Source organism: Saccopteryx bilineata, chromosome 5 (assembly GCF_036850765.1).
Source record: "Saccopteryx bilineata isolate mSacBil1 chromosome 5, mSacBil1_pri_phased_curated, whole genome shotgun sequence".
Taxonomy (NCBI): Eukaryota; Metazoa; Chordata; class Mammalia; order Chiroptera; family Emballonuridae; genus Saccopteryx; species Saccopteryx bilineata.
The window spans coordinates 157,391,375-157,405,259 of NC_089494.1; the positions used below are offsets into that span (position 1 = coordinate 157,391,375).

Consider the following 13,885-nt stretch of genomic DNA (forward strand, 5'->3'; position numbering starts at 1 on the left):
TAAAGTTCCTCATAGCAAATGTTTTATAATCCTGATTTGGTCTATCAAAAAGCAAGGAAATTTAAAAATTAATCCTTTTTACCTCACTAGCAAGAATAAGTAGCAGCAAAAGTCCACGAAGCATCCTGACTGCTAGAAACTATCTATCAATATATTCTTTTATGTATTTTAAATCTTATAGTTAAGTGAAATTCACTAGACAAGAATATATAGAACCAAAGTGAATCTTCATGAAGATCATTTTATTTTATAAAAATTTTTATTTATTGATTTTAGAGTATGAGAGAGAGAAAGAGGAACATCAATTTGTTGTTGCACTTATTTATGCATGCAGTAGTTGGTTCTTTTATGTACTCAGATCTGGGATTGAACCCTCAACCTTGGTGTATCAGGACAATGCTCTAACGAACTAAGCTACTTGGCCAGGGTCATGGAGAGTATTTTAACTTTGGATCTCTTAGCTTGAAATATTATGATCTTTATACACTGACAAAAAAATTAAAAGACGGTACCTGGGACTAATGAAGAAGGTCAGAAAGGGGCACTGCAACTTGATTTTCAAGAACTTTCCCCCTCTCCAGGTGAAATATGGCTATAAAATACAAGTATCAGTAATGTCAACTTAAAAGGGCAGATTATTGATTACTTATATACAGAGCTACTCTAAAATATTTAGTTACAAGGGAGAAAGAGGACCAACTTCAAGATGTTCTTTTCTGAATGATACTGGGGCAAGTTCAAAGCAGCACAGTCACAAGGGAACGGATGTCAGGCCTTAGACTTATTAAGGAAAGTGAGTGAAACTCACAGGTGAGGCTCAGGATAGTTCCACAGCCTACCTGCGGAAGCGGGGAGAACTCGGATAGGCACAGGCAGTGCCATGCAGGGACAGGGCTTTGGAGCAACGTACTATTATATACACCGAGCCATTTTTCTTGCCTAGTGTCCTCTTATAAAGATCTTTCTGAAACAATGGAGGATATTGTCTAAAAAGTATGCCGCAGAAGGCATAAGCCAGGCATGGTGGTTTGGAAGCAAGTGGCCTGTTGAATTCCTGTGTTCAAGGGATTTGCACAGTGACACATGGAAAGTTTCTGAAGTAAAACACTGAACAGGGAGACAATGCAGCCTGGAGAACTCAGTAAGTGGTAGAAAGTCACGGACTCATGATGTGATAGACATACCATATGCCACGGAGTGATAGAACATGTCAAATCATCTAGGTCAAAACTAGCAAAGATGCTCTTACAGCATTTTCCACAATACTTTTCTATGGAGTGATTGATAGTAAAAACCACATTCTACTTACATGTGCCTTATGCATAAAAGGAGAATAAATATTTCATTCTCCTTTTTTTCAAGATTTTATTTATTGATTTTACAGAGATGAGAGGGAGGGAGAAAAGGGCAGGGGGGAGGAAGAGCGGAAAGCATCAACTTGTAGTTGCTTCTCGTGTGCGCCCTGACCAGGCAAGCCGGGGGTTTCAAACAGGGGACCCCAGTATTCCAGCTCAAATGCTCTCTCCACTGTGCAATCACAAGTCAGGCATATTTCTTTCTTAAAAAAATTTATTTTACTAAACTTTTTAGTATGGATATTTTCAAAAGTTCACAAACTAGAGCAGGGGTCGGGAACCTTTTTGGCTGAGAGCCATGAATGCCACATATTTTAAAATGTAATTTTGTGAGAGCCATACAACGACCCATGTACATTAGGCATTATCCAATAAAAATTTGGAGTTGTCCTGGAGGACAGCTGTGATTGGCTCCAGCCACCTGCAACCATGAACATGAGCGGTAGGAAATGAATGGATTGTAATACATGAGAATGTTTTATATTTTTAACGTTATTACTTTTTTATTAAAGATTTGTCTGTGAGCCAGATGCAGCCATCAAAAGAGCCACGTTTGGCTCGCGAGCCATAGGTTCCCAACCCCTGAACTAGAGGAGGTTGTATAATGAATGTCTCCATCACCCAGCTTCAACAATACAGCTCAATTTTCTGTTTCTCTCTGCCCATTCAAAGCTCACAGAAGTTAATAAATTAAAAAATAAAATGGTACTTTCCAGAGACCATTATTATTAAGAGCTGAATTGTGAACCCTCCAAAATTCATATAATGAACCCCTAACCTCCAGAACCTCAGACTATGACTATTCAGAGATAGAATCTTTAAAGAGATTATTGCATTAAAATGGCGTTGTTAGGGTAGGTCCTAATCCAACATGAATTTCTGTGTAGTTACAGTAAGGGACTACTAGAACATAGAGAGAAGATCATGTGAGGACACAGGGAGGAGGAGGCCATCTGCAAGCCAAAAAGAGGGGCTTCATAAGAAATCAAATCTACCAACACCTTGATCTTGGACTTCTAGCCTCCAGAATTATGAAAAAATTAATTTCTGTTGTTTAAGTCCCCAGCTTATGGTATCTTTTTACAGCAGCCCAAACAAAGTAATAAAATCAGTAATAGAACTTGTCCAATTCAAGCTACAGAGTGGCCTTTAATTATACCTGGAGGCTCTGTGTTCATAAGGTGAGTAGAAAATTTATCAAAAGGGCTGGCTGGGCACATGCATTATGATGTAACCCTTTTTGACAAATTTTGATGACAATGAGGTGATAGCTCAGTGTGTGGGTGCAGAGTAAATAAATCACTATTGCTGTTATTTGTCAGGGCCTAATAGAAAAGCTGGCTGAAAAGTTCAGCAGACTCCACAAAGCACATCTGCAGAAGCTGTGTAGTGTGAGAGACTCCTGAGCTGGGGCTCCCACTTTGTATTTCCTCCAAAGTTTTAGAGCCTAAGACTGATAACATTTAACTTTTCAGATATATAAGAAAGGTAGTAGGTGAGACATAGAAATGTAACACTATAAATATGATGACCTTAAAAGTTTATAAAAATATTTTAAATATTTCAGGAATCAATACATATATAATTTTGAAAATAATAACCTATATTAAGAAAGAAATCATTGTAGGCACAGTAATACTAAGAATTTTGTGATTGCAGTGGACTTTCAATTGCACAAAGGAACATTAAATTAACAACAGTATTTACCAGTATTCTCTCCAAAATGCCTTTCAAACACTAAATAATTACCCAATTAAGCTACTGCAAGATAAACTGTTATTACTCTGGATTTAGTGAAAAGGACTAATAATGACTATTTTAACAGTTTCTATGAAGAAAGATTCAGTGTTTACTGATCACCACTGTGAAAACACCCCACCATTTTAGTGAATAGGGAATAGAAACAAAACCCAAAAGGTTGTTTAGCTAAGTGAGTTAAAGGGAACACAGGGGATGATTAAGAACTAAGAACCACAATGGGTAAAAACAGAATTTACTATGCACAGCGGAGACTACAATTGGCAGAAGGCTATTTATGAATACTGCCAATATTCAGGTTTGCAGACTGACAATGGAGCATCTCTGGCCATGCCCTGAACAACATAATTCATCATACTAGTGCTTGGGGCAGTCATATCCAAGCAATTTATCATCATCATATCACTCGTGTGAGTGAGAGAGGGGGAGAACTTTGATTCTTAACCTCTAGGGAGAGTGGATTTATAGCCAACATCCCTTGGAAGGCAGCATGGCTCTGCCCACAGCACAATGCTCCCTGCTTCACTTCTGTTTAAGTCAGACTGAAAGAGTGAATGCATCGCCTCTGGGACACTGGGAGCAAAACCTGGATCTGATACTCTTAAGTCCAAACTCAGGGAGCCAGGGAACAACATTTAAAATACTTTCTGAGCTCTTTTAAAAAAATTAATTGATGATTACTATGGATAATTCATTCAAATGTCTTTTGGTGACAAAACAATTTCTGAAATGCGTCCATTGATAACTACATCTGAGAAGAATTGTCTCTTAACAATGAGCATGTGAATATTCCTCTATATAGGAAAGCTTGGAGAGATGCTGAAAATATTATGCATATATAGATAGATATAGATATAGATAGATAATAACTATATTTATCTATGTCTGTCTATAGCTATATCTATATAATCTATATCTACATATAGATATCCATAGTGTTTTTCAAAATAAAAATCAGAGCCTTAGTTCCTATCCTATCCCTTCTGGGCACTCAACTTTTAAATAGTTTCCCTTTAATACTAAGTGCCCTTATAGAATATAATTAAACATATAAATGTCATTTTTTGCTACCTTTGATTGAAATCATGAAGCTAATTTAAGCATTATAGAAACAAGTGTACCTGCTAACTCACTAACAGCAAGAGGGGCATTCATCATATGAGCAAGCCTTTCTACCACCAGCCCTCTTAGCTTCCCAAGGTGTTTGGCAAACTGGAGACCAGTAATTTTCACAGGCATGTGTCTCAGACCTCACCTGAGTACATTAGTTAGGATATGCTAGGGTATGCTGCATTAACAAGCAAATCTCCAAATCTCAAGGATTAAATACAAAATTTATTTTCAGCTCACATTATGTGTCTTACAAAAAGTGGCTGGAGAACTCTGCTCACTGTCTTCGTCCCATGACCCAAGCTGACAGAACAGCCATAATCTAGAAAATTGGTGGTTACTTTAGAGGAAAGAGTGTGTGACAAACCTCTACTGATGCTTCCACCTGTAGCACATGTCACTCTATGTATATTTGATTAACCAAAGCAAGTCACACAGCCATGCCCAGTTGGGAGGGAACAGAGAAATAGTTAACATTCATGACTCCCAGGCTGAGCAGGCAGAGGCATTTTTACTCAAGCCTATACTGTTTTCATGAAACAGAACTGTGAAGAGCCAGTTTGTGCCAGGTGGCCAGATGGAAATAGGTATTTTATTTTTCTTCTTCCCTTTTTTTTTTTTAATGTTTAAGTGAGGGTGGGATGTCTAAGAAAGAGATGTGTTTCTTTTGGTTGCTGTTGTTGTTTGTTTGGGTTTGCTTTTAAATAGGTCTTTAGAAAAATTGGGACTATTGAAAATACATTTTAAAGAGCAACTAAAGAAAGCAGAGGAAGGCGGCCACACTTGGGATATGAAAACATATTCAAGAACCATCTCAGGTCTTCTTACTAACAGTGAAATTAATCAGGAATTCTCAGCAGTGTTACTGTATGGTTACTGGTGCATTTAAGATATTTGAAGAGAAAAACTCTTCACATTACTATGTTTTAGGTAACAAATGCTTTAAGTAAGTCATTTTCAAACTTTATTTACACTTGGATACCGGTGAAAAGAGAAAGAATCATTTCAGGGACCGCTAAGGCAGAAATCACCCTGAGCATAAGCAAATTCAACTAGGATCATTGGGTCTATAATCCTGATACAACATTACGGTGGTTAACTCTTTTGTGTACCAGCATGAAATTTCTGACAGACTGGTCTGTAGAACGGCGGTTGAAAAACATTGCAAAAATATATGGAAGCAAAGTTGTATATTTTCCAGGGTCAGTAGCTTCTCCCATGCTATACAGTTCATTATTTTGTTCTTCCAGCTTAATTTTTAAGAGCAACCTCTAAAAGCCCTACAAGGTATTTTCACCTACTACTACAATCCCAGGGAGTTTCTGGCCAAGCCTCAGGCCAGGGGGCACTAAGTACTTATTCTTTGCTCCTCTCTGGATCAAAATGTAACTATTCACAATCAAGTTATATTAAATTGTAGTTTTTACAGAAAAATCTTTTCACTTTAGCCAGTTTCAAAGTATTTCCTGCCCTTCATTTGGAAGATAAACTTATTTGGTGGAAACTGCTTTTGAATTAAGTCACCCTCAGAATACACACTGTCCTGGTCACCCCACCCTCTCCTCACAGGCCGTCTTCCATGGCTGGCTCCTTCTCTACTGACCTCTAAACATTGGGCTCTCCTGGACTGGTCCAGGGTCCTCCTTCCCTCTCTATCTATTTATCTCCCTGGGTCTTCTTGTACATTTCCAACATAACTATTTCAACATATATCATGATAAATGACTTCCAAATAATTATCTGCAGCCCAGATCTCTGGGATAGCTACCGTAAAATATACCCAACAGACTAGGTGACATTTCCCTTTGGACATCTCCTATACCTTGTGGTAAGGTACCTCAACAATGGCCTCAACAATTCCACCCCTCTCAGAATTCACACCCTCCCACATTGCATCGGGGTGGTCTGTGCGACCATACAGCATAAGTGATAATATACCCTATCTGGAGATTAGGTTCTAAAAAAATGGTGGCTTCCTCCTTGGGTTCTCTTTCCTTCCTAGATCATTCACTCTGGGGGAGGCAGCCCTGTGGTGACACCCTTATAGCAGGGAACTGAAGTGTCTGGTCAACAGTCATCTGGTCTATCATTAGCCATGTGAAAAAGCCAAAATCAGGCTGGCCTTACAGCCCCAGTCAAGCCTTGAGATCACTGCAGCCTTAGATGACAGCCTGACTGTAACCTCATGAGACACCCTGAGCCAGAACCAGCTGCAGAAACTGAGTTAACACACTTGTTCTAAGCTGCTAAATCATAGGGTAATGGTTTTATTTATTTATTTATTTTTTTTTAAATTTTTTTTTCATTTTTCTGAAGCTGGAAACAGGGAGAGACAGTCAGACAGACTCCCGCATGCGCCCGACTGGGATCCACCCGGCACGCCCACCATGGGGCGACGCTCTGCCCACCAGGGGGCGATGCTCTGCCCATCCTGGGCGTCGCCATGTTGCGACCAGAGCCACTCTAGCGCCTGGGGCAGAGGCCACAGAGCCATCCCCAGCGCACAGGCCATCTTTGCTCCAATGGAGCCTTGGCTGCGGGAGGGGAAGAGAGAGACAGAGAGGAAAGCGCGGCGGAGGGGTGGAGAAGCAAATGGGCGCTTCTCCTGTGTGCCCTGGCCGGGAATCGAACCCGGGTCCTCCGCACGCTAGGCCGACGCTCTACCGCTGAGCCAACCGGCCAGGGCCTCATAGGGTAATGGTTTTAATGTAGTAATAGTGTGTACTATACACCACAGCTTTATATGTACCAAATAGAACTTTCGATCTCTCCTACCTAGGTCCCCAACTTGTTCTTTTCCTAGCTTTCCTCTTCTTAATTGACAGCAATATCTACCTAGTTTCTAAGCCAGCATATTGACAATAATCCTTGATTTCTCCTTTTCTTTGACTATGACATCACGTTCTACGAAATACAAACTCAAACCATATATTAAATCCATTCAGGAAATAAAATGTATTAAGACCCACATCAGGTGCCAGAGAAACAACAGTACATAAAACATGAAAACCCTGCTCTCCTGTAGTTGAATTCCCACAGGAGAGAGTAAGTAACAATTTACAAACATCACATACTATGTCACATGGAAAAAGTAGATGAAAAGGAAAGCTAAAGCGAGTGGGAGAACAAGGAATACCAGGCTATTAAGGATGACAGAAAGTCATCATAAATAGGGTTGTCAGGAAGGCCCCACTATGAAGTGACACTTAAAAGCTCCACCTTCTGTCTCCACTGCCACTACCCTAACCTGAGCCACTATCACCTTTCATGTGGCCCTCATTGCAGCCACCTTAATGTCACTCCCCTGACTACCACCCTTCAGAGCTTCCCATTGCTATTAGATGAAAATCCGGGAGTTTTACCAGGCTACAAATAGCCCTGCATGATATGGTCCTACCTTGTGTCTCACACTTTGTCTGGAACAAATTACACAAGATCTACCCACAAAGACCTTCTGGCAATTTCTAGACCACACCCCATTCTTTCCTGCCTCTTTTGCCCTTGTAGGCCTCAGTGCAGGAATAAACATCACTAGATCTGTCTCATCCTTCTAATAAGAAAGTCTTGGTTGAAACCAAGAGCTCATTCTTTGAAAAGGTAAACAAGATTAATGAACCTTTAATCAAATTCATCAAGAAGAAAAGAGAGAGGACTCAAATAGATAAAATTAGAAATGAGAGTGGAGAAGTAACAACTGACACTGCAGAAATATAAAGAATTGTAAGAAAATACTATGAAGATCTATATGCCAAAAAATTGGACAACCTAGGTGAAATGGATAAATTCCTAGAAACATACAATCTTCCAAAACTCAATCTAGAAGAATCAGAAAACCTAAACAGACCAATTACAACAAATGAAATTGAAACAGTTATCAAAAACTCCCAGCAAACAAAAGTCCTGGACCAGATGGCTTCACAGGCAAATTTTACCAAACATTCAAAGAAGAACTAACACCTATCCTTCACAAGCTATTTCAAAAAATTCAAGAGGAGGGAAGACTTCCAAGCTCCTTTTATGACATAAGCATTATCCTCATTCCAAAACCAAGTAAAGACACTACAAAGAAAGAAAAGAAAGAAAACTATAGGCCAATATCCCTGATAAACATAGATGCTAAAATTCTCAACAAAATATTAGCAAACCAGATCCAGCAATACATGAAAAAAATCATACATCATGATCAAGTGGGATTTATTCTGAGGAGGCAAGGCTGGTACAATATTTGCAAATCAATCAATGTGATCATCAAATAAACAAAAGGAAGGAGAAAAATCACATGATTATATCAATAGATGCAGAAAAAGCATTTGATAAAATCCAGCACCCATTTATGATCAAATCTCTCAGCAAAGTGGGAATACAGGAAACATACCTCAACATAATAAATGTCATCTATGACAAACACAGCCCACATCATACTCAATTGGCAAAAATTAAAAGCAATCCCTTTAAGAACAGGAACAAGGAAGGGGTGGCCTCTTTCACCACTCTTATTCAACATAGTTCTGGAAGTCCTAGCCACAGCAATCAGACAAGAAAAAGAAATAAAAGGCATCCAAATTGGAAAACAAGAAGTAAAACTATCATTATTTGCTGATGATATGATACTGTACATAGAAAACCCTAAAGTTGCAGTCAAAAAACTACAAAACCTGATAAATGAATTCGGCAAGATGGCAGGATATAAAATTAATATTCAGAAATCAGTGGCATTTTTTTTTACAGAGATAGAGAGAAAATCAGAGAGAGGGACAGATAGGAACAGACAGACAGGAAAGGATAGAGATGAGAAGCATCAATTCTTTGTTGTGGCACCTTAATTGTTCATTGGTTGTTTTCTCATATGTGCCTTGATGGGAGGGAGCTAGAGCAGAGCGAGTGACTCCTTGCTTAAGCCAGTGACTTTGGGCTTCAAGCCAGTGAACTTTGGGCTCAAGCCAGAGACTATTGGGTCATGTCTATAATCCCACACTCAAGCCAGCAACTTCAAGCTCAAGCTGGTGAGCCTGTGCTCAAGCTGGCGATCTTGGGGTTTTGAACCTGGGTCCTCTGCATCCAAGTCCGATAGTCTATCCACTACGCCACTGCCTGGTCAGGCTCAGTGACATTTTTATAAACCAACAATAAACTGTCTGAAAGAGAAATTAAGAAAACAATCCCCTTTACTATTGCAACAACAAAAAAATAAAGTATCTAGGAGTAAATTTAACCAAGGAGGTAAAAGACTTGTACTCAAAAAATAATAAGACATTGAAAAAAAATCACAGAAAATACAAACAAGTGGAACCATATACTGTGTTAATGGATAGGAAGAATAAACATCATTAAAATATCTATATTACCCAAAGCAATCTATAAATTCAATACAACTCCTATTAAAATACCAATGGCATATTTCAAAGATATAGAATATATATTCCAAAAATTTATATGGAACCAAAAAAGAACATAAATAGCCTCAGCAATCTTAAAAATAAAGAATAAAGTGGGAGGTATCACACTTCCTGTTATTAAGTTATACAACAAAGCCATAATAATCAAAGCAGCTTGGTGCTGGCATTGGGAACAGAACAGAGAATCCAGAAATAAACCCATGCCTTTGTGGTCAATTGATGTTTGACAAAGGAGGTAAGAGCATACAATGGAGTAAAGATAGCCTCTTTATTAAGTGCTGTTGGGAAAACTGGACAGCTACCTGCAAAAAAATAAAACTAGACCACCAACTTATACCATTCACAAAAATACACTCAAAATGGATAAAAGACAAGTGTAAGTCACAAAACCATAAACACCTTAGAAGAAAACATAGGCAGTAAACTCTCCACTATCTCCCGTAGCAATATTTTTGCCAATTTATCTCCGTGGGCAAGTGAAATAAAGGACAAGATAAATAAATGGAACTATATCAAACTAGAAAGCTTTTGCACAGCAAAAGACACCATTAAAAAAAATAAAAATAAAACCCACACAATGGGAAAACGTATTTGCCGATACATCTGATAAGGGGTTAATAACCAAAATTTATAAAGAACTTCTAAAACTCCACACCAGGAAGGTAAACAATGCAATTAAAAAATGGGCAAAAGAACTGAATAGACACTTCCCCAAGAGGACATACAGATGACCATAGGCATATGAAAAAATGTTCAATGTCACTGATCATCAGAGAAATGTAAATTAAAACCACAATAAGGTATCACCTCACATCTGTCAGAATGGCGCTTATTAACAAATCAACACACAATAAGTGCTGGCGAGGGTGTGGAGAAAAGGGAACCCTCCTGCACTGCTGGTGGGAATGCAGACTGGTGTAGCCACTGTGGAAAACAATATGGTGTTTTCTCAAAGAATTAAAAATGGAACTGCCTTTTGATCCAGCTATCCCACTTTTAGAAATACATCTCAAGAATACCAAATCACTGATTCAAAAGAAGATAACCTCTCCCATATTTATTGCAGCATTGTTTACAATAGACAAGATCTGGAAACAGCCCAAGTGTCTGTCAGTGGACAAGTGAATTAAAAAGCAGTGGTACATATATACTATGGAATACTACACAGCCATGAAAAAGAAGGAAATCTTATCTTTTGCGACAGCATACATGGACCTGGAGATCATTATGCTAAGTGAAATAAGCCAGACAGAGAAAGAGAAATACCATATGATCTTACTTATATGTAGAATCTAATGAACAAAGTGAACTGAGGAACAGAATACAGGCAGAGGCAGGGTCACACGAGCAGAGGGACAGCTGTCAGAGGGAAAGGGGGATGAGGGGATAGGGTCAGAGAAGGTGAAGGGATTAGTGAAATTACATATACATAACACAGAGATATAGATAACAGGACAACAAATCCCAGAGGGAAGGGGGGAAGCAGTTAGGGTGAGGGGGCAAAGGGGGTATAATGGGGAACACAGGAGTGGGGGTGAGGGTGTTATATTAAGTGGGACACTTGAATCCATGTTAACACAATAACTTAAAATTAATAAAAATTTAAAAAGAAAAAAAAAGTCTTGGTGAGGCCTCCTTTTTACCACCATAACCAATGTGCTCCCCTACCCCATTTTTGTTTATCACACACCTGTTAACAATTTGCAGCTGTTTGTCAATTAACTTGTTTGGTTTTTTTTCTTTGTTTTCTCAGGGCCCTCTGCCTCCTTCCAGAATGTAAACTCCAAGGGGCCCTCTCACCTGTCCTATTCTCTGTGGGAGCCCCAGTGCTACCCAGGGACACAATGCACATCAACTGAATGAATCAACTGACCCTTCCTGCCCACACTGCAATTTCCACACCATATATGACCAACAATATCATTCATCAGTAAACGCAGAATCTTATTTGCACAAATCTGTAGATTTTTAGATCTGGGAGATACGTAGAGATCAACGACCTTTCTGTGCCTAGAAAAGATAAACAACTTGTACAAAGTCAGGAGCTGGAACCGGAACTAGGGTTAGGCTGCACACATGGGTCCAGAGTTCTTTAAACCAGCGAACTTCCTCACTGCCCTACTACTTGTGAAAAACAAAGTACAAGTGACTAAGGGGTAAGGGCACAGGTTTCAGAGTTAGAAAGACAGATGTTTTTCTCTAAACTCTCCAGCAGTGTGGCCTCACTTCTCTGTGCTTTACCTCACTCCTCTAAACTGCGAATATCTCTTGGAGCTATGGTGCGGATTAAATAAGAGCACACAGAGCTCAGAGATGAACCCTGGTGATTAGCTTTTACTAACTCAAAAAATATAGGATTGGGTAGTCCTATTATGATTATAAGATCAAGGAATGGCTGGCCCTGACCAATTGGCTCAGTGGATGGAAGGTTGGCCATCATATGAACTTCTGGGGTTTGAGTCCTTGCCAGGGCACACAGGAGAAGTAACCATCTGCTTCTCTTCCTCTCCCTCTCCCCCTTTTCTCTCTCCTCCCCTCTGCAGCCAGTGATCTGAGCATTGGTCCCAGACAGGGGTTGCCGGGTAGAATGGCAATAAAATGTATTCTGCATTTTATTCCAAATATCTATATTACACATATCTTAGTAAAGTTTGTAGCAATAAAGCAACCTCTAGCCTCCACAAATTAAAACATAATTTCATAAAGTAGCATCTTTTGATAAAGTTCCAATTATCCTTTTTAAATTAAGTTACTACCTTGCTATCAACAACAAGCTGTCTGATTTTTGCAGTGTGCACTTGAAGGAGGCTGGTTATTTCTGGACTTACATCAGGCCTACGGAGAACTGCTGCAGACCTCTCCTGTCTATGTAAAATAAAATGTACCTGGACAAGTAGGTGTCACTAATTTGAAGGTTCTTTTCTTACTGCCGTTTTTCCTGCACAATGAATGCCATTACCCTTTAGGATAGGAGTATATGCTTGTCAGCTTCCTCTGCTGCAGCGGTGAGTTAAGGACAAGTGGACTTTTGTTTCTACGCAGGGCAGAAGTGTTTATCTGGAAACGCTCGGAGGTGTCACTGCACCTGAGGTGTCTTTCCAAATATCCCAGAACAACAGCTGTAAATGCCATACTCGTATCAGTAGGGAAGGCGCACCTAAGTGTGTTTGCAATACTTTATGATCCAAGAACCAGGAGACGGTTAAGTACAGTGCGAGGCCGGGACCCCAGGCTTCCAGGCATGATCTCAAAGCCTATTAAAGGAGAACGAGCACAGAAGAGAGCCCTTGCCCCAGCACAGCTGCTCGAGGACCGCAGGGAGCGTCTGTGGAGCAACTCTGAACGCTCAAAAGGCCGGGCCCTCGGGCCTCGCTCCGCACCGGACTTTCGGCCTTGGGTCCGGCTTCGGGACCTTAGACGCCTCCAAGCCCAGGGTCGGCCTCCTAGGCCTCGCTCAGCCTCACGACCCCCCGCTCTACAGCTCCCGGGGGCGCTGGGGTTAGGGCAGCAGCGCGCCCGGGAGAGGCCTGCTTTTAGACGCCTCCCGCGGGGCGGACCTCTGCCGGGCTCCCTGCAGGGATTAACGCCCAGAGCTGGGCTGCCACCCTTCCTACCCGGCCCGCAGCTCCCGCGCCCGTTCTGGCTCCCGGGACTTCCCTCTTCTACACGAGCGCCGCCTTCTCCACCGGGACCCTCGGCAGGACCAGCCTCCAGCACCTCGAGCGTCTCCCCTCTCCCCACTCCCCGTTCCCCCCTCCCACTCCGTTAACTATAGTTAGTCTGTTCCCGCCCCCAGATCCCCGGGCTGTGTCCTCAGTCTCTGCCACGCCTTGCGGCCCCGGTCACGCCCACCCTGGCCCTAGGCCACGCCCAGGGAGCCGCTGCCACACCCGACCCGTCGGCAGGCCAAGTCTGGGCTAGCACGCCAGCGGCCTGTCCTACCTGGCTGCCAGATCCTGAGTGGCTGCGCTGGGAAGCCACTTCCTTTGCGCACGAGTCGGGTGTAGGTAGTCACCAAGTATCCTGGAAGGAGAGGTTTCTTACCTCTGCCTAGTTTGGCTGAGTTGATTGGATTAGCGGGCTAGATCCCCAAGGTGAGAGGAGGTAGCTGCATTTCCCACAGATCCCAGTCCTCTGTAGAAAAGCCTGGAACATGGAGGCTTTAGTAGTTTCAAAAACCCTTTGTGTTTACTTCAAGGATAACAAATCCGAGAGGCTGCCCTGGCAATTTGGTGTCACGATGTCGCGAACAGGATTTGGATCAAC

At 41.2% G+C, this 13,885-nt stretch overlaps 1 protein-coding gene across 2 annotated transcripts in view; it reads right to left on the reverse strand.

Annotated features, from left to right (window-relative positions):
- PTER (phosphotriesterase related) overlaps positions 1-13,366 on the reverse strand; it is a 74,288-nt gene extending 60,922 nt beyond the window's left edge. The window contains exons 1-2 of one of the 2 annotated variants that reach the window (XM_066280318.1): positions 13,234-13,349; positions 12,579-12,738 (exon numbers count right to left, since the gene is read on the reverse strand). The gene's annotated coding sequence lies outside the window, so the exon portion shown is untranslated. Of the gene's footprint in view, positions 1-12,578; positions 12,739-13,233 lie in introns of both variants that reach the window. The other variant, XM_066280317.1, reaches the window with a different exon arrangement.
- Between the last annotated feature and the right edge of the window lie 519 nt (positions 13,367-13,885).